Source organism: Sipha flava, unplaced genomic scaffold (assembly GCF_003268045.1).
Source record: "Sipha flava isolate LNK unplaced genomic scaffold, YSA_version1 275_pilon_pilon, whole genome shotgun sequence".
NCBI lineage: Eukaryota > Metazoa > Arthropoda > Insecta > Hemiptera > Aphididae > Sipha > Sipha flava.
Genome location: NW_020272940.1, coordinates 287,337 through 314,323, shown reverse-complemented (window position 1 = coordinate 314,323; position 26,987 = coordinate 287,337). Strand labels below are relative to the sequence as shown.

At 32.6% G+C, this 26,987-nt stretch overlaps 1 protein-coding gene across 1 annotated transcript in view; it reads left to right on the top strand.

Moving 5' to 3' along the window:
* The window catches only part of LOC112685420 (putative inorganic phosphate cotransporter), a 130,621-nt gene that overhangs the window by 15,313 nt on the left and 88,321 nt on the right, over window positions 1-26,987 (top strand). The gene's annotated exons all lie outside the window — the stretch shown is intronic.

The following is a 26,987-nucleotide window of genomic DNA, read 5'->3' as shown; positions in this document are numbered from 1 at the left end:
TATAGTATATTATACTTTACTAGTATACGTTTCTTTGTATTTATATATATTAATTTTTGGACATGAAAAATCAAACTACTCTGTGCGAACGTATAATATTATTTTAGTTTAGTTATTGCTATGAACCCGCGATTGTTGCCGAAATAAAACTTATAACATATTTTCCTTTGCAATGTACCTAAGTCATTAATTCTTTTGCTTTGATATTTTGATGAGTTTTTCCGCCGGAGTGCAATATATAATGTATTTATCTATGTGTGTACAATGATGAATGTTTTAGTAATCTCTCCAAAAAGTCGTTAAGCGTGTTTGTGTGCAATATAATGTAATCCCGCGGTCGTTATTCTGCCGGCCGCCCGCACGAATCGATTCACGTTTGCGTAGACCGGCGTCATCTGCAAATTTACTCGAGAGTGCCTCGTTTAAATTTTTATTTTATGGTTTTAAGAGTTTGCCGTATTTTTGTAAGAATAACCATTTCCGACTGAAATCGTATATTTCTCTTTTTGGCCGATTCACTATTTGGCTAAATTTTAAATGGTAGTTTTATTATGTACGTAGGTATCGTCAGAGTGTAGTCACTATCGTTCATAGCCAAGATAAAAATACCAAATAAATATCAATGGCTTTTCGTGCAACTTAATAATAATTGATTATTAAAAATAATAAATAAATAAATAAATTGTATCGTTTTTTTATTTTATTTTTATAAAATTGAAATTCGTGCAGTGCCGATGCGTGTGCCATAGACGTTCGCCGTTTTCATCGTTTAGATAGTTTACTATTTTAAATTATTTCTAACTTAAAATTTTAATTTATTTATTACTTAAGTGAAATGGCTGAATTTATTAACAGTTATCTTGGAAAACCGTATTTAGTTCTAAATAGCTATAACTATTTCTATAGAAATTTAGTATCGGATCAGTAAATAAAAAAAAAAAAATTCAACACGTTGGCGATGTTAGAGACTGTTGAGCAAAAGTGTTCTTAAAAAATAATATTGTTGTCTAGGATCACTGTGAAAATGTATCACAAAACCACTCTCCAAATTATCGGAACACAATATCGAGGAAAATTTTTAACTAGGCTTATAAAGCAGTAGATTTACCTCCATTTCAACCAAAAATAATCTTTTTGAATGAAATTAGTAAAAATATCGAATCATCTCAGTACACAACAACAGACGTAAAAAGAATAAAAATATAAATGGAGTACAAGGTAAAGTATTACTAACTTATTCTACAAGTTTAGAAGTGGTCCATTTGTCATTGGAAAAACCAAACAAGGTGAAGATTTTTTCTTGTGAATCACCAAGAAAAAAGTAATATTATATTTTTATGCACCTCTAACATTTTGATTTTAAAATAAATGGAATTATTTAAATAATCGGTTAATTTGTTTACACAAATATTCATAATAAATGGTCATAAAAACCAAAACGCATAAATTATACTACATTAATTTTTGTTTACTTCCAAACAAAATTACCGAAATTTATATATATATGTACATTTCACTTAATATTAGAAAAATTCACTTCTCAATGTGTGACATTATTGCCTCAGTACGTAAGGAGTAACTTTGAGAATGCAATTATTAACGCAGTCGATGAAATTTAGCCACAAACTCAAATTATTGGATGTAGTTATTTTTTGGATGTATTTAACTCAAGTTTTTTCTAGAACCAAATATGATTTTGTGTTAATTTCTTCAACACTTAATGGTTGATCGACCTAAAGATGATAAGATCATTAAATATGTAGACTATTATGTCAAATATTTGATAGTGAATTGTGTGTGACTATCCTCCAGAAATATGGGCATCAGCAAGTACTAGTTTATAACGAATGACTGTGAACTATCCTATACAAATTTCAATCCGAGTTTTTATAAAAAAATCTCCATTCATCTTTAATTTGGTTGCGGTTTTCATTTAAAATGTGCACATTGAAATAAATGATGAAAAGAAGTTTTCACTTGCTAAACCTTACCCAGGATGGAACAATTTGAGAGAGGCAATCTAAAAATGAAAATATATCATAGATTATCTAATCGAACAACTGGACAGGTAGTTAATAATTTATTAAACTAGGATTTATTATAAAATATAGTAATTATGTTCCTAATTTATTGAAATCATATTTTTGGGTACGATTTTGTTAAGTTATTTTTAAATAATAAATTAAAAAATATAACAAAAATCAGAAAATGGCCGTATAAAATAATGAACTTTTAACAAATTTACAACATAACAAATAGAACTTATAACATATTTCACACTTTTAAATAAAAAAAAAATGTTCTAATACATAGTAGTTCAACTTTTTTATTTGGCGGAAAAAGGTAAGGTATGATTTCAGTCGAAAAAGATCTCGCCCGTTTTTGATTGCCTAGTCGATTTTCCTTCTCGCGAACATTCATGGATATCATCTTCAAGCCGTGCGTGGATTTCTCGCGTAAACGAATCTCGACCGTAAGATACTAATTATTTCTGTGCGCTTATTGGTAGAATCTGAAGATGGTGATCCAATACGGTATCTTAGACAAAGTATCGAACACAACGGATGCTGTTATGTCGTTTTTCGCAACGGAAAAATCGAACTGTACGAGTGTTTTTGTCGGTTAGATCGTTATAAATGTTTTCTGTGCACAGCGAGAAACATCGTGGCACGCTCACGCCCAGCTACGACCACCGCTAGTACATCGGACGACGGGTCGCGGTCATCCGATCGGTCGTGGTGAGATTAACGAGGCGCTAAGAGCGCCCTTAAAAAAAAAAAACGGTTGTCTTAAACAATAGGTGTGAGCGCGAAACGATAATATATCAACACTGCCCCTGCGGTGTCATTTCGTCTGACTAGGCGTCATTAAAATAATATTATAAATACGCGACGATGGCGGCTGCTCGTTAATGGATCGCGGGTGCCGCCCCGTAATGTTTTGCTGCTTTCGGCGGTGTACGAATGTGCACATGTATACGTGGTGACGGGATGACAGAGCGGAAAGGAGAGGCCGTCGGTCGACGTGTTCCTTCTGCAGCGGAAAACGTCGCCAAGTCCCGACGAAACTCGCAAATCCGATAACTTGAGACGGGCGGAGGCCGAAACGCCGTGGTGTGTTGTGTGTCCGATTCGAAGAGAGATTACGTACGAAGCCGTGTCACACGATCCCTTCGCGCCGAAGAGAAAAATAACCTAACGTTTATACAAGTCGTACTCCGGGTTCGGAGTGGTTTTCCGAATCTTTGTGCTCCTTTCCGTTTCATTCCGTCTCAATGTTTTGGACGATAATTACGTCCCATATGGAAGATTAAACGAAGTTCCGTCATGATGATCGTGAGCGTATAAATCGTAAGAGGATACAATACTGGCTTGGGTTAGTTCTCCTCATTGATAAGAAATAAAAATCAAATTTCCAAATTCATTGGTGCCAATGTCAAAAAAAAAATAAAAAATTCTCACCAATCTATCCTCTACAGTGATATTAACATAATAACAAAAAAATCCTTGAATTTCAAATTTATTTATTTTCAAATTCAAATTTCAAAACCAATAATTTTGAAAAAATTAAAAACAGGTCGGTTGTATTGTTCTATATATGAATGGTCACAAAATATTATAGCTTGAAACTTAATATTTTGCAATAAATTACATACGAGACAAAAATAAATGATTGCCGTCATCTAAATTTCAAAACCTGTATAAGGCAACAGTAACGGTGATCGAGCAGTCGCGGGATGACGTTTGGTATATATTTTATATTATTTGAAATTAATTAGATAATTATTGAAGAATACATTTTACATAATATTTTATATGTAGCTGTAAATATATAAATGTTAAAAATAATAACTATAGTTTATTGAATAAAATAAACTGTATAAATATATATTTAAAAAAAAAAAAGAATAACATGTGTAATAGTAATAGTTAATTATTGAACATTCAAAACTAAAATAATTTAACATATGAATAAAATTAGTAAAATGCCAAATTATTTCAACAAATATGACTAAAACTGACATCACATTCACACTAATACCTAGTCCTATAAAATCCATTTCATTCAGAATTTATAGTCTTGCACAAGATATAATTTTAACAGGAAAAAAATTATTACATGATACAACATAAAATTAGCTATCACCATAAGGTCCTCAATACTTATTGAAATATATTTGGAGAGACTAATACATTTTTGTGAGCATCAGTATCAGAGTCACCTAATCAAAATATAAGTGTATATTATATTAATTGTTTTATAATAGTAAAATAATTTTTAGGCTATGAAATAAAATATATTATAAAGTAAGGCAGAGTATATACATAAAATACTATTTTATATGATTTATATATTATTTATACCCATAAGCAAAACAATCGCAGGTGATAGTATTAAACAATAACCAAAGTGATAATAATTTATAATTTTAAAATGTAATCAGTAAAGCCGTTAAATACATAAAATACATAAACACAGGATTGCTTAATTCTTTGGCGTTAAATTCCTGGCAGTAAAAATTTTGATTCCGAACAGTTGGTGTATTATTATAAAATGTTATCTTATCATATTTATCTCTTATCGATGAGGAGAACAGACCCAAGCCCATACAATACTACGAAAAAATGGTATTTCAATTATATATTTTAGTTTACGGTTTTTTATCTTGTTAACCGTAAAAGTATCTGCTGTAGGCGCAATGTAACAGGTGAGTCGAGCCAATGCCATGACCTAAAGGAACGTTAGCACATCAAGCTTGTAGTTCTGGTGTATTAGGAGGGTCTCTTACATTTTTAGTGGTCAGAGTTTTCATCATTCCCATTCCTTCGAAACTAGTAGTAAATCCCCGCAATACAATGGATAATTAGATATGTCGTATAGTTTTATGTATAGATACAGAAATGGAAAACTTTTAATTTGATCGTGTACAATGCACATAGTTCATCGTATGTTTTATATAACGCTACGGTATTTGAAAAATAATTGTATTCATTGTTTTGCGGAACAGAAGAGAAAAAACGTGTACCAGTTGAGTAAACAACAAAGCTGTTTTTTTGTAATCATGTTTATGTACTTTTTTCGATTTTACTTTATTATCTGTCTCCCGTTTGGATTGCACTTATCGATGAGACGCTCTTGGCTTGTCGACCTCCGTCAGTCTACGGTCTGGCCGTATGGAGGTACATTTGTACACGTACGCGGCGGTGCCTGTTATCCGCAGCAATTAAAAACCTGCCTCGCACTCTCGCAGTCCACTTGAATCGGCGCAGCATCATTCGACTAATTGACCGACTGTTATTTTGCTTACCACTCGACGTGCCCATGTATTGCAATTTAAATATGAGAGCGCGCACACGTAAACCCCTTTAATTATTTTATCCGCAAATGAACGTGCACGTGTAACATTCGATCGTGACCGCAGGGGTGATCGGTGGGACGAAAAGCCGTTGTCAGCCGGGCGTGCGTAGAAACGATCGGGTTCCCCGCGAAGAAACGAAACGGGGATATAGATGAGCGAAGGAGTAAGAGAAGAAAAAGTCGATGGACGGAAGAGCGTACGGGGACCAGTGATGACGATGATGATGGTGATGGTATGGGGAACCGCGAGAAAGACTTATGCGTGTAGTGCATCTTTTATACGTGCACGGATGGACTGTTAGAGAAGGCTGGAAGAAGAGATCCTACGTTAAAATACGTTGTCTGGGGCCTTTTCAGCGAACTCAAGTGGTTTTTAAAACATTGTTGGCGGCTTTTATTATTATTATTATTTTTTTTTTTTACTCTTCCGCGCGCACCACCCCTCTTGGATTCGAGTGAGCTGGTTCTCCTTTTGTCTCCGGCGGCGGCGATAACGCGATTTACTTGCTTGCTCTTCACATAATAATATCACGGCCGTCGCCGCAGGAGACCTTGGATGCACTTGACCCACATGCGACCCTTATTGTTATCCGTGTCGCGTAGGCCCGTCGTCGTGTCACCCGCCGCTGTTCGGCGACGATGGAAACAAAACGCACCGCGATCGGCACTAAAGGATATTTTTAATTAAAACTCGTGGCCATCACGCGAATAATCGCAAACATGCATGTGACATTTGTGCCGCTGCAGTACGTATTGTGCGAGTAGTTATCGCAGTAATTATGTACGCGGGGAAAAAACGGAATAAAATAAAAAAAAATTAATATGCGTACGTTCTCCCGCGGGAAAAGATTAATTCGTTCGTGTACGCAAATCTTGTGAACTTGATGACGCGATTAGGTCTCGTTGGCTTTTTAATTGTTCAACATTATCTTATCTCTCGCGTTCTTACCGTTGGGGTGTCGAGCGCTCCAAAATAAATTACACCTCCAGTCTATATTGGGAGTCTCCAGCTCATGGCCCCGCGTGGGCTGGCCCCGGCCAGTCAAGTTTTTCGAACCCCCCCAAGTTTATTGATACTGTGTCAATACCGTTCGAGATCTGAAAAATTATGCTCGTGAAATAGTTTCGACATTTAACTTTATTTATGTGAATAAATGTTTTCAAATATAATTATTCAACTAAGTGACGAACGTTTACAAGTGATGGGAACAAGGTTTGGTAAAAACTATCAAGACATTTTGAAATACAAGCAATTCCAAACTTCCCACGAAGCAAAACAAATTTTGAATTACGAAAATAAAAATAAATTTATATTTTTCTTAAATCTAATCAAATCTTATTTATTCTTCAATTTCATTAACTTTCTATTCCTTTAAATATTTTTAGCCCGCGATGTCAAAGCGTATATCAGATTTGGTCCTCCGTAAAACAAGATTAAAAACCGTTTCCAATAAAATATAAAACCATTATTAAACATGTGTTTGTAATTTAGTTGTTCAGACGTTCAGTACAAGTTATGATTTATAAATGATAGTAATAGTTAAGTGTAAATGTCGTAGTATATAATTATGAGTAATTTATCAATAAAATTTTTTTGGTGTATAAAAAGTAAAAAAAACTTTTTTACGTCAAATAGAAAATCCATGCTCACTAGGTACTGATCGATTGATTTTGCTTATTTCTTATGATTTTATATTTTATTCATCTCTGAATTGATCAAAAAAAATTTGTGACATTAAATGATGCGATGACGTCAGCTCCTATTGCGTACGGTTCATTTCGATTTTCTCAGTCGATTTCGCATCGAATTCATAATGCACGATAACTGGATGTCGTAATTGTTGTAATAAATATCCTTTTCGCAATTTCATTTTTAAAAAAGAATTTCTTTACATTTGTATAGCTAAATGAATAAATTTGAATTTTCAATAAGAATTCATATGCATGATTTTTTGACAAATCGGTAGTAAAATAAATTTCACTTCCTATATTTATATATATAATATATTATAGCAGTTCATAATTTAAATGTTGTCGTTATTTAATTTTAGTTATCACTGAAATTCAATTACAATCACACTGTATATTATTATAAACTAACTCTTCTACAATTTAAACATGTTTCATTTATTTATTTTTTTAACCCAAATGTATGTTTTATTACATAGTATATAATATTTGACCAAATGATTTTTTAAGTATTATTTATATTACGTCAATATTATGGTTGCGCCGTGTTTTCTTTCACATTTACTATTGGATTTTTATTGACTCTATAATTGTAATAAATAATAATATATTTATTATACGTTTATATAACCACTTCCCAGGTATAATTCATTATTTACAAATCGAATATAATATTTTTTGTTGTATTGTTTTTAAAGTTATTGTGTCGGTAAGCGATAATATAAATATACATTTTACGCTATAGATCGTGATGAAAGTAATGAAACTCACGTCCTATTTTTGTCAACGTCGACCTATAAAATGTCGGTTTTCGGTCAAAACTTTATTTTCCGCTGGCATTTATTTGTATAGCTTCGAAAATAATCGTTTACAATACTGTTAATTGTTCGCTATAGCTGCAAGTAGCTGTTTTATTTATTCGTTAGCCGATTGCATTATTTATTCGAATTGTGTTCGTTAGTTGATTAATCAATTGATTTTGAATTATTCAGTACCATCGGCTACCTACCACAGAATAAATTAAATAAATCCATGCCAGGATTAAGGGAGACTAGGAGAGCATTTTTCGCTGGGACTCGTCCATTATTTAGATATCAATTTTTTCATTTTTATTATAGGTTATGGATTGTATTTAAAAATTATATACTGCCGATATATTCAGTATCATCAAACATTTTCATTTAAAATAACAGACCACATTGATTCATTACATTTTGTAGTGAACATATTAATATAAATCCAATGCATGTATATATCTTCAATGATATTGTAAAATATCAAGAAAATCATATAGATTTTTAATCAATTCAAATGATTTATTTAGTTTAATTATACTGGCTACTAGAAGTGCCAATGTTCTATGAGTTTTTAAAACGCGTTAAAAAAGTACACAAAAAGCCGAGAAAAAAATGCCGATGAAATTGCTTACACGTGCTATTATAATTATTTTTAGTGTTTATTATGAATTATAGTCATTGATATTAATTGTTCATAACTATATGCATTATTATTGAAATCGTTTTTTTTTCGTATTACTGTCTGAAATAAGGATCTCCGTGACTCAACACACTTGAAATAATTTTAAAAGCATCCTGAAAAGGAGAACGTTTCGTTTTATTTTTCGCATTGATACAGAGCGGAGTCTTATTAATAATAACACATGTTTTCGCCGGTCTTGCAGATCTCGTATTATTCAATATCATTGTTCTGCGATCTGTTCCGAATGTTTCTCCTACCACGAGATACGTTATTATGGTCATTTGGGATACATTATTTACAACGACTATATACGTATCTCAAAAATCGGATATGTGCGTCCAGTGTTGTTGTTGTTACGTCTTATTATTAAAACTTGTCGTTGGTCACATGTTTTTTGATCGACGGAATGACGCATGGAAACACAATGCATTGCATATGATTATTGGGGAGTTGTTAAATTGAGTCCTAAATAACCTTTTCTCGGTAAATTGGGCCCTGGGAAAAGAAAGGTCTACTAAAAATATAGTGAAAATGCTAAAATTTCGTACATTCGTGTCTGTGTGTAATTTTAAGAACTATCATCAATATTGGTGTTAACTGATAACTGACACACGATTTACGACAAACTAATGTACGTATATGCCTATATACCTATCATAATTAGACATAATCAAAGTTACGACGTTACGAAGTTATTTGACCACAATGGAATCGATAACCGATAGAAACAGTGTGAATTGAAATTTGTAAAATGACTACGGTGAGGTAGTATAGTTAGAAGTAAGGACTCAATTTACCTACTACCTCTTTTCCCCGGGACTTAACTTACTTAATATCTTTTTTTTCCCGGGAATCAATTTACCGCTTTCAAAATGTACACAAAATATCGCGGACTCAATTTACCTAGCACCGATTATTGCACGCACGCGGTGCTTCATGTGGGCTGCACTGCCTCAGTGCGTCGACCTTGACTGTGTACACAGTCGAACAGGGGCATATTTTAGAGGGGGGGGGTGAAAGGTGCGATCTTACTCCCCATGAATCCGTATTTAAGGAATCGATTATATGTGAGATGCACGTTTCAGTTTTATTTAATGTGTATCCTTTTATAACGAAATCAAATTACGCGTGGCTGTGAATATTGAATTGGGCTTTTTGTCGGGTCCATACTAGTGAAAAATAAAATAAAACACAAGTGTAACTTTCAAAACACAGACAAGTACTAAAAAAGAACTACAATAAAGTCGATGATAAGTGGATCCGGTATAAGATTAAAAAAAAAAAAAAAACACAATTATTGAGGATTCACTGGATTTAAATATTACCAAAAATTTTACTAGTAAATTTTGAGTTTGAATTAAAGAAAATATTTGATTCGTCCCCTCCCCCTAGAAGTAAGTCAAAATACGCCCCTGAAGTCGAACGTGTACTGTATACTACGGTCTCTGCAAACATCATCACATGCCGTGATCCGATGATGTTGCCCATTCTCGATCACGTTTGACCCGTGAAATTCGGAGTGATGCTCGGAACGCCCAAACTCGGAAAGAACCGTTTGGATATTTTATCTTCGTCGAACACGAACTTTACTGTATTTTTTATTTTATAATATTAATAAACCACGCAGCGCCATCACGTTTGTTTATTTTAACATTAATTTAATTTTTAATCAGTTAATATTTATTAACATTAATATAATAGTATGAGTAGTAGAAGCATTCGGGATACTTTTTTTTGCGATAAAAACAATGAAATTTCAATTAACACGACGCGTCGCGACGCTGGTTGATAAAATTTTTCTTAAAAAAAAAAGTAAGACGTGTTTTACGTTTGAACTACGAACCTGAACTAATAGTTTCGGTAGTCCGGTTATCTTGTTGCTGCTTACATTGAGTTCGAATTTCGATTTGCACGTCTCATCTAACGTGCGACTGGATCGTGCGATACATTTATTACAATATTATTTGTTAATAACAGTAATAATATGCATGAATGACAAGTTGTATTTGGTGACCGTTATAGTGTAAAATAAACTATACCATACGTGTACGCATCCTTTTGCGTGTGTTTTAATATTATTGTTGTTACCTTGTGCGTGTGCGGAAAAGCAATCAAAAAGTAAAATAGCAGTTTTATACATTTTTCAGATTACTGTACAGTTTATTAAACGGCCGTCGCATAAAATACCCGTGAGATAATAGTATTACACGCGGATGACATACGGCCGTGCCTGGCTATAATTGAGAAAGAGAGGCAGAGAGAGAAAGAGAGAAAGTTAACTACTATAGTGCATATATTATATATATTATATTTTCCTTTTACATACATGAATATGTGCTCGTATTTAAGGCAGTGGTTTCCAACCTCTTCTATTTCACGCCACCTTTGGAGATTTTCAAAAATCTCGAGACCCTTCCGCCCTTCTATAAATTGAATAAATCTATGACTTTTTTTTTTGTGATTCATAAATAAACTATACGATAACGACTAATTTTTTATTGATAGTAATAATTTTAAAATATAAATTTTTTTTTTTTTAATTTTTTTTATATTAAAATATTCCTAGCCTATTAAGCTATCTACATCTACGGATATTTACAGAATAGAATAATTAATATTAATTTGTACATTTTAAAATAAAAATTGTATTCCATAATAACTGTTTGCACCCTCTCAGCAATTTGTTCATCTCAATACCTGTAAAGAATATTCTACGTCCCTTAATTACCTTATTATCTGTTGATAATTGTATTACTTACCATCACAGATATATAAACTAACTAGATAGCCGATGTGTTATATCAATGTAGTCCGTCATTTTCTACGAGTGCAAACAATATTATCAATAATTGACGAGGGTCCTTTTATCACTTAGACGTGATAAAACAATGGTGTTGCAAAAAATATAAATTAACAAATACAGTATGTAAACGCTAATTGAGATAATTAGTGGTTAAAGTAGGTGGTTGCATTTAAGAAAAAAAAAGTTGTACTGCGCATGCGCGTGTCTATATAACTTAAAACCTTATAAACTCGTAAAAATACACATTTTTATGTCATAAAAACCAACAAAAATCAGAATTTAAATTTCAGGTTTCTACGCAAAGATATTGAGTGTTCTCAGTTAGCGTTTACACACTGTATACTCATTTTCATTTATTAGACAAAATCAGTGTAACAAATATAAAGTATGTTTGTAATATAAACAAATATAAAAGTAGTTTCATTAATTGTACTACTTTACATAATTCTTATTGGCTTGAAAACAGTTTATTAAATTTGTGTCTTTGGCTTTTTAGATTTAAAAAATTAGTAGAAAATAATTTACTATAAGACTTTGACCTCACTCTTTGAAATTATTACTCGGGATCCAACTAAATTTTCATCAAAAATATTGCAATTATCATTATTTTTACATTTAAAAAAAATTTTTATTCATTACTGCTTCATAACCGTTTTAAATTGCGTAACATTTGGATTGTTGTTGCAACCGAATCTTTGTCGAATTTGATGAAAAACATTTCTAAATGATCCTGTGAAAATTTGTAAGTCAAGACATAATTAAATTGTAATTCATTATATTATATAGAAAATATAGTTTCAGCTATATTAAATACGGATTTCATCGCAATAGAAAAACCTACAATTAATGTTTTTTTATCTGATTTATACAAGAAGGTTTCATTCAATTTTAATCTATACAAATAGTGAATAAGGGGTATTATCGTATTTTTTAAATTTAAATATTTGCTCGAAAAATTGGTGTCTTAAAACCCTTAGAAAAATCACTTTTGGAGTTAAAAAAAAATAAAATATTTGGTCTACTACACGATAATATTTCACTGTATCATAAACATTAGAAATGTTAGGGAAATTAATTTTTTTCAAAAACTCTAAAGCATCATCTATAGACAAACTTAAAATCTGAGCCGCTTATTTCACTTTAATTTTATTGTTTCTCCAATTTATATGAGCTATTGATAATTTATTAGAAAACTTCGTAAATTCGTTTTGTACAGTATTTTCTTAAAAAAATGTCCCCAATGAAAAAACCCTTAATTTGATTTTATCTCAATGATATTTCCTAAAATATTTTTTGTCAGCTTTAAATTATGACATGCGTCAGGTATACAATATACTTTAACTCTATTTACTGGATGTAAAAATCAAGATACTATGTCTTTATATTTTCCTACATTAAATTTACACCCTTAGATATTATACTTTAATTTTATTTTGTAAAAAGTAAACTATTAATAGTTTTACTATATAAACCAGATACTCTCAAACTTTTTTTTTCGTGTACCACTTGAGTATATTATCAGTCACATACCATTAATGATTAAAAATATAACCATACAAACTTCACATAGTTAAAACAGGGGCGGATCCTGAATCGGGGAACTGTGGGACAAGCCATTTCAAGAGGCCATTTATTAGGGATGAAACTGAATTAATACCTTGTAAAAAAAAAAAAAAAAAAATACAATATTCTTATCAAAGTATATAAGTATATTTATATTACATTATAGAATTAGTGATACCACCGATAATGACTTATTTACGATTAATAAATATAATCTAATTTTATGAGCACAACAAACGTACGGAATAAAATATGATTTACTTAATTTTCTACTAAAACGATATAGTTTAAAATATAAATTATGTATTGAAAAATTTTAAATTTTGAATATACATGGCATTCATTTTTCAAGTAACTCCGATGGGCCAACTGTCCAAGAGGCCAATTTCAAAATTTGTTAAAATTTGTATAAACTAGCTGACCAATAGTTAATATTTAATATTAATTATTGGTCAGCTAGTTAATAATATAACAGAATAGATTGTTTAATTAATAATATACTATAATAATATATAGATGAACGTGATTAACAATAATTGTTATCTATTTATCATAATTTTTGTAATAACATTTGAGTATTTTTTTTTGCGAATAAATAAATGTTGTTCATTACTTACGAGAATTGGATATTTGGTTAGTTTATATGTTTGTGCTTACCGTTCTGGTGTAAAGATAAGTATCCTGAATGCCTTCACATAGTCTAGAAAACGAATACACACATGGCTAATGGATTTAAATCGAGATTTAAATGAAGTCAGAATATGTTGAATGTATTCAAATGGAAACAATTAATAAACTTTGAATTTAAATTAAGAAGAGTGATCGGGCTTATATATTGCAACAGTTGACAATGGTTATCCGGAGTCGATGACTGTTTGGTCGTGGCAGTTAGGATGGATTATTTTATCGATATGATAAAACGATTGTCGTTGTTGTTTTTTATTGGTTTTAATATTTTGTGCTTTTAAATGTAGTAAAAAGTATAATTATTTAAGAATAACATATTAAAATATGATTATGATATAATTTGATTCTTTAAATTCGTAATATGTTTTTAATATACGTGATACAACAAATGGTTTAATATTAATTAGGTGTTAAATTCGATGTTATTAAAATTGATTTCTATTATTGTTGATATTTATGTAATCATATTAATGTACCATTGTGCATATCAATGCACTTAATTGGGTGTTCAGTTCTTAACGTTATTAAAAATGATATTATTGTTGTTTATTTTATAATTGTTTGTTCATATCATGTATTGTACAAAATACTATTTAATTATAATTATGATGATAAAATAAAACATTTAATTTATATTTATAAAAAAAAAAAAAAAATAAAAAAAAATGTTCATAGTATTTAGTTATGGCTATGAGTTACGATAAGAACAACGTTAATGTTTAATTTAACAGTATTTAAATAATATTTGGCTTGAAGAAAGTTGAATGCGTATGTCTGCTTGCATACAACCCATATAAATGTGAACTGAATTAGACTGAATCAATAATAATATTTGATTTTGATTTGGTACAAGTGTATATTTGGAGTCTCTAAATTACTCTCGCGGAACATTGGTTTGAAAACCGCTGATATATTTTTGTGTACGTATAAGACGGTCAATCGGTCGCATTGTACAAATACACACTGTATAATCCCTCCACCGTGCTATTAATCATTGTTTGTGATTTCAAACAGATTTTCGACGTTTTATTTTATGCGCAACATTTCCTGTGCACACTTTCAAAGACTTCAGAGCCTTTATCGTTTACCTGCTTTCTATACAATTATTATAATACTGCTGTGATGTTTAAATTGCTTTATGCGTGATTCTCCTTTTTTCTTTTCTGTCTTTGAAATTTGATTTCCATAATAACTGTTTCATTTTACAGCAGTATTGAACGTTAAGCTGAAAAACGTAATGTAACATTAACTGTACACGAGACCTAGAAGTGGATTTCCGGGAGATTTGACAAATGATTTGGAATAACGTTAGTATCCATTTCCAAATCCTTCAGATACACCATATATATCATATTACATAGCACTACACTGCGAGTATTAATTTGAGAATATAGGTAATTTTAATTTTAGGCATCATTCAGGCACTAAAAATACTTGAGGAACAAATGTATGTGTTTATTTCCTATATCGTCCGGATTATTGAAATATTCCAACGGCAAATGTGTATATTAAAAGACAGAAGTTTAAACTCTATGGTTATCCTCGTACACTTGGCCATTTTTATTATCAATTCGTCCGCAAGATATGTACCGTAGTGTATATGTATTTTATTTTGATGAATTACAGTCTTTATGCCGCGAGGTTATCGGACAAGGTAGGTATTGAAATCCTGTAATCGATATTTAGTAGTGCTAATTTTCTGGTCCTCGTCACTTCTTTTATTTACAATTCGTAACCGTCATTTTATTTACTTTTAATCTGTTCAACCGACAAAAGCACGATATGAACATTTTAAATTTCAGATTGATATCCGTCAACTTCACAATGCAAATATAACTATTCACGCTTGGATTCAGTAATCAGTATGTTATTTAATAACATTTACACGCCTACCATGCTTGCGTGAACCGAATTAGGTTCTTAGACATTTATTAAGGTTTTTGTCGCTGTACTGAATCGCTTACGCTTTTTAAACTGTCTGAACAAATGTTTGCATTTTTAGTACGTTTTCTTCGGGTACACACACATATTATTACATACATAGAATAAAAGTATTTATATCTAATACGTGTAAATGACAGTTGAGATACATTTCACCGTTTCTCGTTTAATAATAAATGAGTAATGGCTATGTAGAATATGACGTGGTCACGTTCTCTAAGTCTGACGTATTATCCCTGTATTTGAACTTAAACTTCAGCTGTATACCAGTTAAAACTTTTCGGGTTACCTATCTATTAAAGTGACAACTTTTAAGTTTAATCTAAACATTTTGCTCGATTTTCCTTATTGTTTTATCTATTTATACAGAGTAAAAAGGTTGTGCATTTTAACACTATAAGGTCGTTACATCTTTAATGTAATTTAGTATTTAGATTGTTGATATCATATATAGATTTCTTTAAAATAAAGATTAAAAGTCATTATAGTTCTCTCATCGTATTATACTAGTATATATATACACTGATAATATTAACTTATTATACTTATAATAATATAATTGTAATGTCTTTATGAATACGATCCACGATTGAGTACAAAACCATGAGATTTCAACTATGAAACTAAAGTGAAGATAATTTGCATGGAGTAATTTTTCGACGCTAGTTCTTAAATAGTCATCGTTCGAAAATTCGTTTTCCTATGATTAATAAAAATAAGACAGATAGCGAGAGACGATTTATTTTGGTATTTCAAAGGCAAACACAATGTACACGGGAATTAATTACGTATCTCATTCTTCTAAATGCCATTTAAAGACTATTATTGTATCGTCGATCTTCTTCACGAATCATTGCAATTCATGGCCAACAGTTTACCTGACTGATTGTCGCGCAGCCAGACATCCATACATGCACACAAGTTACTTACTTTTAGTGATTTATGTCTCTTGCGGATCTATTTTCGGTGGTATTGATAAATTATAATGCACACACCGAACAATCGTTGGTGATCGTATAATAAACCATTTACATACTCATATACCTACACACACGAATACATGCATACATACATACGAGTATATGTATTCGTGTTTGCGTGCGCGTCTAGTATTATTCCGTTCAATTCTAGCAGCTGCAAAAGCCCTTGGAACGTAATTAAAATAGTAGAATAACATATAATATACGCGCGCTTCACATGTGAAGTCAGTTCTCAGGAATTAATATTTAGACCGTCGAATGATTTATTGATAGGTTTCAGGAGAAAACGCCACGCCGCGGCGAACAATGGTCATTAATAAATATTAAACCGTGGCAGTACATACGCATACGTGTACGATATAAGTATAAATATAAAATAGAGTGTCGGGAAATGATTGTTTCGTTACAAATCGGAGAATGCCGCGCGCGGAGACAAAAAGGAATGCGTTTTGCAGCTAAAAACGTTAACACTTATTATATATTACAACAAGGATAATTTACTCGTAAAACAGTACGAAACGGTAAAGCTGATCAATGGAATCGTGTATGGGAACATAATATACTGTACACATTCACGCTCTTTCGTCTTCATATTTTTTTCTTGTCTATTATTTGCATTTACGTCGTTGTACGGTATACATACACACCCGGAGTACTAGACCCTCACACACCGTGGTTGTACCTATAAATGTGTATAGGATCTTTAGAAACTTTGTATTACAGAAACGATAGGGGTCGAATATTATGATTCGTGGGACATCTCTGTTGTTTGCAACACAAATTGCCGATCGCTCGTGAGTACACGGAAGAGTAGCGGAAGACTGAGGCTGAAACGTTTGAGAGGCGATTGCAGTAATGATAATGTCCGTCATCGTGCGTAGTGTTGCGTACGTGTAACGGTTATAGTGGTTCCTTCTTCTGATGGATTCAACTTGCATATATATATATATAGGGTGTTTACAACATTTACCGTGTTCACGTCTGAAAATGGTTGTCCTTTCCGAGCATTTAAAATAAGCATGTGTATAACAATTTTTTGTTAATTAATTGAAATCGATAAGTCGATAAATCTACTGACTGGTGTAATTGCTTAAAATTTTATCACACACATAACAATCGATTAGGACCAATATAAAATTATTATACTTAGAATTGTTTAAACATTTTCGTGTGTCTATCTATAAAGATATCTGGATTTCGATAAATCGAACATCTAGTCAGTATAGTGTGTTAACTGTTAGTTTTTTAAATTTTTTACATCAGAGTAATGTAAAAAATGATTTGGGATTTATTCTTTGCCTTTCCACTTCGCTTGTTAAACATTTTAAACATAATTCTAACATTATGATTTCGATGATTTTGATATTACTATCGGAATCTTTTCAAAAGTATTTAGCTTAAGAAGTGCCGTTAATGTTACGGGAAAAGAATACACACCTAAATGTATTTTTAAAGATCATCCATCCTATTATGTTTTCAGGTCAAACGACTAGGAATAATATTTGACCAGATACCTCCTTCAAAATATAAACGTAATGCATCTATAACAATATGTTGACTAAGATAAAATGTATTCATACAAACTAAAATTCTGATATATTAGTGTCTTTTAAGACCTTACGATATACACATGTCAAAAGTGTGAAAAGTGGTCAAACTTTACGAAATTCGTATCATCCAAGCATTTCAGATCCTTTCGCGTCACATATGTATCCAATTATATTTTAAATAATTTCCGTCGAATTATATGCGTTGTGATCTTGTAAAAAAAAAAAAAAATCATAACATTTGTTTTCATCATATACATAAGTAATTATTGGAAGATTACATCACTTCATGATGTCTTCCTCTACGGTATTATTAATTTTATATTTCTCATTTATATTATTTTATCTAATTGGCTCATTATGCACGTAACACAGATAAGTAAAGTGTTTCAGTTATAAAAAATAAAAAGCTCAAACAGTTAAAATGGAAAAAGTAGCTAGAATTAAACTTTTTCAACAATTCATAATGTGACCGATAAAAATGAGAGTTGAAATAAAAAGTATCGAAATATTAGTGCTGATTTGTCACCAGAAAATGTTTACAAGATAAAAACAGCATTATGAAATCAGTACGCCTTAAAGTAAAACGTATAATTCTTAAACAATTAAAACAACGATTTTAACGAGTTCATAATTCACTCATTCGAAGATCAGAGCGGAAGACACATTTTGTTATAGTTACCGGAAAAAAAAATATTTAGCCTTATGATTATTAGCCTTATTATTACACTTGATAGTGTAATAATTGAAAGAAGAAACTTGTACGAACTGTATAAGTTTTTTTTTTTTTTTTTGGCAAACTTCAATGTATTACCACGAGTCTTTATGGGTTTATGCCTCAGTATACAATTATAGTATTATAAAAGTTTGGAACGAAAAGTCGGCCGTAAAAGTAAATTTTAATGTTTGAAATTGGATGAAAAAAAATAGAAAAAAATATTACATGGTTGTGCGTAAGTTTGTAGAAAAATATACATACATGTGATTTGAGGTTTGAGAAAGTATTTTTGACTAATTTATAAATTTATATTTCAAGCCCAATATTATATTATCGATTTAATAAATAATTATTCATGTAATAATATTTCTCTCGTATACGAAGTTTCATGATTTCTCAAATTTTGTTTTACAATTTTATTCTATAGTATATATTTTACTGTAAGGTATATATATATATATATATATATATATGTTGATAGAATATATACTATTCATATTTTGTTGAGCATTAGCTTTTATTATTTTGAAGAAAGTATTTACCTCTTAAAAAAAGAAAAATCAGATAAATTAGTTTTGGCTTTTCTCACATGAGAATTTTTTTTTAACCTATCTACATATTAGCATATAGAAAGCTTTACGCATAGTTAATAAAGGCGATAACAACAGACTTTATACGAAATAAAATGTAAAGAAAAAAGAATATCTAGCATACAAAATCTGCAAAAAAGTTGTAAAATAGCAAAAATTTGAAACGAACCTTTCCAGTTGGATAATACAGTTAAGCAGTGGTGTATTGGTAGCCAGTAATTGGTTAGTATACTTTATAAGACTATAAAGTACAACACCACAAGATATAAATTTTCCGAGCGTTATAAATTGCATGATGCAGATTTAAAAACCATTGGCTTACTGTCTATACACTATATCATATTTAATAACATCTGTTTATCAAAATTTTATTTATTAAATTGAATCAAAATATGTAAGTACATTAATTAAACAGCGTACATTGTAATCTTCAACAAATAAATAATTTATTCAAACTTCATAAATATTTTTTTCAAACGAATTATTAAACAAGTTTTATTTGTTTTTCGCGTTTTTATAGGATCGCACACCCAAAGTACTTAACATTAGGTATATGCCGAAAATTGAAAATCTGCTGACGGGTTATGGCCTATACCCGCGTTTACGTACCAATATACCCCTGCGGTTAGGTTAGACTTTTAGTCTTTAGTACCTAGTTCTAGTATTTTTTTTTTTATTAGGTTAAAGTATAGTTTAATCCGACGCGATTTACGATTTAATAATATTTTATACATTTTACTCGGATCGATTATGTCGCATAACCTTAAGAATTATCGACACCAGTAATGCCGTGCATACAATTCATATATAATAAGCGCTAACAGGGGCGCTTTGCGGTTGCGTTTAAATGGGCAACGGATTAATATCGATGGCCTACTCGACAAACCACGGACGAGACTTCGTAGAAACGTTACGTCAACATCTCAATGCACGTCAAGTATTACATATGATATTCGTTATGATAATGTACCCCAACTCATAATATTAATATCTACCGTAACAAACAATTTAAAAAGTATTTAACTAAAAAGTCTAACGGAACTAATTAGGTAGGAGTTTGAGTACCCGTGGTAGACCACCCCTTATAGTTGCGTTTACGAGTTGGACAATTTTAGAATTTAATTTGACGCAAGTCAGTAGTTGGCTGTGTTTTGGAAAATACAAGCGAATCGTGTTTTATTTCGATCATGGATATATTTTTCGAGAAAATGTATTGGAAAAAAAACGATTCAGAACTCGAAAAAACATTCGCTTGTTTTCTTTACCTTTTATCAGCGTCTTGCAAAATAATTCCTGATCAGAATAAATCACAAACATAGTAGTTATTCATGTATAGACGTGACTTGATTCGTGACGAAACAATCGCTTTTCATCCGTACGTGTATCGTACGTATTGGTGCATCCCGTTTATGAAATAAAACGATTGACTTGACCGATTCAGTTCGCTCGTTCGTTTTAAACAATGTTTATTAAAATGTAATGTTGGTTTTCTAAAATGTTGTCGCGTGCAAGTGCAATATTTCTTGCAACGTGTTCGTGAAATACGCGTGTTTGCCTCGGAACGCGTACACAAATAACCGAAATCGCGGTTCGTAATATTAACGTACGCCGAGACATTATCAAAGGACAAAGGATTATTTGGTTCGCGTGCGGGCGAGCGTTCGACTATTTTTTTCAGAACCGTATCGGTACACGCGTGTGCACGCCCCGTATTGCATGGGCAATATGTAGATGCGTTGTACGCGCGCGCTCGTCGAAAACAACGATAATCATAAAAAAACGAATTCTATGTTGTTTGTCGCCGGCAGCTTTACAAGTGGCCGAAAAATTAAACACTCCTCCCGTGGTGCGCCTGTTGCATTTATCATAAACGAGTGTCGTCCCCGAAACATGCGACGGACGCGTGTCGAACACCCGGTACGCGATGGGTACACGTGCACGTGCGATCCGCACTGTTTAACATAACTAATTGGAACGCATTGTACTCCGTCGATCCGTCGATTTCACGGCAAGATTTAATATCGTGAATTTCGTGAGGCGCACTCCGTACAGTGTACCCGTACGGGGTTTGATATAGTCGTCGTAACCCCTCACGCACGTTCGTCGCATATACGTGTTGATTAATATTTTTTTAATTTTTTTTTTTTTTTTTTGTTCGTCCTATTATTCATTTCAACGATATAAATGTTTTTTTTTTGAAACATACGCGTGTGCGTAGTGCATAACGGTCGTAGAAAAGTGTAATTGACTCCATTCGAAACCCTGTAACTTGCAATGTATTTGTACAGTGTTTACAAACAGACTTCTCGTTGAAGTTGATTCATGCTAGCGACTAGAGAATAAATATACGTCGTGTAAGCAACGCACACGTTTTAAGCGCGAAGTTGAGCCGTTGCGAAATTCAACGAGAAACGCGTTTTTCAAACAGGTATTTTTTTTCACGTGACGACGATAATGATAATGATAAAAACCAACCGAAATGATAGGGGGAAAAAAAAAAAAGAAAACAAAAGTGTCATCTCCGTTGCGAGACACGTGTCTCAGCGCGTCTGTAACATAAAAATCTTGTAATATCATACTAAACGAATCGATGAGTATAACGAATTTGTCCTGAAATCGGTCCTCGATAGGAACGGAAATACGCGACGAATTGGAAATTTTCCGCGGTGCAAATAGTTCGTCGCCAACCACGCAACTAAGCGCAAATGATGATTGACAGCAGTGCGATGCGTCAGTCGTGATAATAATATTATATAATATAATATTATGCTTGCGGGTAGGAAATTTACTGTCTGCGTGTTTCTGCGTGCTCGGTCATGTCCGTTTTAGAGCACTGCAATACAGTAACTATCCTTGGTGGCGTTCCCGTCGCATTTTATTTCGGTACTTATTTTATACAAATAAAAAAATTTAAAAAAAAAAAAAAACTATTTTAATTTAACTCTAATTTACGCCCAGGACGTCTGTCGAAAGGGGAACACTTCGATGAATTCATTTTAAAACAGAAAAAAATATCTTTGGGTTATTATGGTGTACAATAATTTAGCCTACAGACAAAATTAGCGATTATTTCTCTGTCGTCGTTCGTAATTGATATTTGATTATAATTCAGTTATAATTATTTTATTAATTGCATCAGACAATAGATGTAGCGACAAGATTCGTTGCGGTTATCATTATCGAAAATGTCTGTAATGATGAATGATTGTACAAATAATACCTTATTTGGTCGTACAGTTGACACTTGACAGTGGTGTACGATGTACGACGTACATTTATTAGTGTTCATTTGTCATCCACTTCATTTCTGCGATTTAATAGTCACGTTAAAGTTTATTTAACATTGATATCACATCGATATCCTGACACATTATCAATTACACGTCCTGAATATTGCCTATTTGCGTTGTTATATTACTGTTGGTAATATTTCGTCGTAGTATTAGGACATGGGTAGTACTGCAAAACATAAACATTTTGTTTTTCATAAATCTATATAAAAAAAAAAAAAACAAATGCAATTGATTATTTGGTGAGACTGGATACAAAGATCCAGGGCGCTAATATTTGTAGCGTCAACCCTGGTTGAGCATATATTTATGTACTGTAGAAACTCAAGTGTTCCGTTGAATTTCATTCATATTTAACATTTACAATTAATTGTAATTTACAATTAAGAATCGTGTTTATTGATAAAAAAAACCATTTTTATGGTTAATGCAACACATCGTTCAGATATAGGCCTGACAATAAGGCTTATTAACCTTTTACCTCGCTCTTTAAAGGACGCATCAATGTTGACATGCATAATTATCGAACTCCGCTGCGAGTAAAACACAAATTATTTGATTCGAACGATAACGGAATCTTCGGACGATGTGTTCAAATAGTTTGCATTAACCTCTGTCAGAGGACGTTTGTTTTTTGTTTCACTTTGACAATAATTATGCGATTATCTTAACGTTGAATGTTCCAGATACATTTTCTTAGCATAAAAAGCACCTAATTTGAAACTTCAATATTCAGAGATTGGGAGGTGCATAGAAAATTAGATTTAACTTTTTTGAAAAACAACAATATTATATTCGAGCATATGAACATAAAAAATGTCTTGTTTGATATTTATTTTTACTGATAGGAAATCGAACGACTGTGGATATTGGTCATAATCAGGACTCGGGACTTATAGCACTTAAAATCATTAAAATTAAAAAAGCGCTTAAAACATCATTATAAGCACTAAAATAAGGATTTAAAAAAATTTAAATGAAGCAAAAATTTTTATTTAAAAAAAAAAAAAAAAAAAACTATAAAATTCTAACAACAAAATAAAACAAAATAAAAATAAATCTTCACTTTCAAGACTTTAAAGATTTTATGGATTTTCCAAGAAATTTTTCTGAAAAATAAAATGTAAACTGTTCTTTCTGTTCTTGATCATTCTAACGTTTGGCACTCAGTTCTATTTTCAGCATTGGAATATCTTTGTTAACCCTACAACGATGCCTTGGACGGTGATGAATGACGTGACAACGTAGATAAGATGAGAATTATTTTTAATTTTAATTCTATCAATAACGAATTTGCAAGAAAATACTATAAAAACGTAAAAGAAACTGGTCAAATAAGCAAAAATAATCAGAAAAATTGGAAATAAGCATTTTTTTTGAAAAATTGCAGAAAAAAGCAAAAAAAGGCACTTTCAAATTTCATAATTATACGTGTTATAACTCGACATACATTTTTATAGCACTCTGCTTCATTTTAAGTCAATTTATTAAAATAAGCAAATGCTTTAACTCCCGAGACCTGGTCATAACTATTAAACTCAGAGAACCTTAACTTTTTGTGTATAATTATGACTGATAATTTGTAACGGGAATATTTACCAAAATATTAATTTTGGAAAATGTACCTTAATGATTATTCATTAAATTTCATAATTAGTTGTTCTAATTATATTTTTCGGGTCGCATTGATTGTACCTCTACTCGTATATAATATGCAAATTGTGTAAAACACAAATTTATATTGTAAATATTTCATCTTAATAAATATAGGGAACCTGTACTACGTAAATTTTTTTTTTAAATTATGTGATTTTAAATGATTTATCGTTCACGTGTTTGGTTTTTTTTTTTGATTTTTTTCAAAATGATTGCGTTATAGAAGACCATAAAATATTGAATTATACCAACCAATTTGATATGTGGTTCTTTCGATGGTCCGTTATTGGTGAACTTTCCAGTAGAACGATCCTTTATTGTCCTCGTCTAATAAACAGTATATTTTTCATTGGCATTTTCATTAAGCTAAATTCATTGATCGCACATAAATACACATATTTATATGTATATGCGCACTTTATACAGACCTAGGACTCAACAAGAAATGTGTGCTCATTCGGCATGAATTTGAGTAGGGAAGTATGTTTCGATGCGTCCCGTGCTCTTCAGATTTGCATACGTACTCGTATTAAACCGGTAAAGATAACCGCGTTTACTTAATGGTGGTATGGGTACACGTGAACTGTTTTATACCGCAGTAAATTGGATACTCCTGGACGCAGTTCATCAAATTCGACGACACGCGATTTTTAAGCGAATATATAATTATGCATACATAATTATATGTACGGATAAATAGGTATATAAATATATCAGCATGTAAATACGTATAGAAGGTATTTCACGAGGATTTACAACGAATCATTATGTAATCCCATAATACTACGGTTCAATACTAGGGCGTGTTGAGCTATTTTTTTTTTTTTTTTAATTGTGTTTTGTGATAGCTCGTGTAGAAATTTTAAAATTTTAAAAGAATTTTTTACCTTAAACAAATGCAAAAACTTCTTTATCGACAAATATCCTATCGATTTCACGTTTATGCATGTACGAACACGGAAAACGGCGGTGGTAAAAATCGCACGGTCCACCGCCTATCGTCTAGCCCCTTGCGTACAGCTATACCTCAAACTTTTATCATCCCTTGTGGATTGATATGCCCACGGTACACTGTTTGTTCTTGGATTTAAAAAGTATGTACTTCCGCACATAGGGGAACGGTTAATCGGTGTTCTTCGGTAATACGTATCGTTTACCGGTCGGTCGTTAGCGATATAATTCATTAAGTCATATATTTGTCATTTATTCACGTAACGATGCGACTTCCCGTGCGAAGTGTAAACTACTCGCCGGCCACTTCGTGAAAATACTGGAAACACTGATTGCCACTCGTGTAGCGCTTTGGGTGAGAGGATTTTTTTTTTTTCTTTTCACTTCTTTCACGTTGTCCGAACAGTTTAACGTCATAGAATACGGCATTTAGCCGCCTCGGCTGCGGTGCACGAATTTCCATTAAAATCCCATTACTCCGGGGGTCCACGCCGGAGAGTGTAGCCAATTCCCGGGCGGCATGTCACACTCCTCTCCCGTGCCGTCGTCGGATCGCGCGCGCACACCCGTAACGCCTCTCTCCGGAAATCACACGTGCATACACACCTAACGCCGATTGCCTCTGCGTTTTCCTTCCCGCACCTATCTAAAGGATGTTGCTCGTTATCGGGAAACCTCTCTTCGGCCCTGTTTACCGCGAGCGGTCGGACCGCTTTTTACGGTTTACGAGCACAACGTTGTAACAACGTATTCACCGCGGAACGATAACACGGGTCAGGGTAATCGGGCGTGGACGCGAGTAGTGTTTGGATTTTCAAACGGCCACGGAACACGCGAATCGAAACGAAACAGCAGTGAAACATCACTAAGAGTGCACGGTTCCTGAGAAAATGCCGGACGGCTACAGCGATGCGTCCGAGTGTAGCTGCCAGCTTTCGGATACGTTAATATACAACGATTGTTGGACGAATAATATGATGATTACGTGGGATCCCGACGCGCATATCTACAATTAGACCTGACGGGTCGAATCCATAGAACACTTTTACTTTGCGTTTATCGCTCGTACGACTGTTGTCAGTGGCGTGTTTTCGAATTTTTTTGCTTAAAGTCTCTCTAAAAGATAAGCGATTTCATAATAAAATAGAAAAGGCGTACGAGTAATCGTTAATGTTCTTTTATCATCGAACAGAGTGTTGTTTTGCAACCGCGTGATGTAAATTAAAATGTTTTTTCTCGGTCGTTTACGACTCGAACATTTTTCTCAACTGTGGCGGGGCAAGGGGGGAGGGTCGAGACCTGAGAACGTTTCCGAAAAACACTCTGCTGACCATCATGTTCATATCATTCGCCGAACACGTCGGTCTACACGTCCAACGGATTACGATGTATTTCATACCCCGTTATTGTAGTCGTGATTGTCGCGTGGAGATGACGTAGAAGGAAGAGGAAGGCCAAGGATTGGAATATATGAAACAAATCATGATTGACGTGGGAAAGGATGGTTACAAGGAACTAAAAGAATTGAGTTACAATAGGGAAGCACATGGGAGAGTTGCAGCAAACCAGTCAAACGATTGAAGGCGCAGAGAATAAGAATGAATTGTCGTCGAGCGAAAAGGGTGTCGTCGTCGGTCGTGTGCGAAACAAACGTCGCCGCTGCCGCCGCTGTCGGCGACAGACACGCGAGGCCACGCGCACCGGTACATACGTTACGGCAGCACCGTTGACGGGA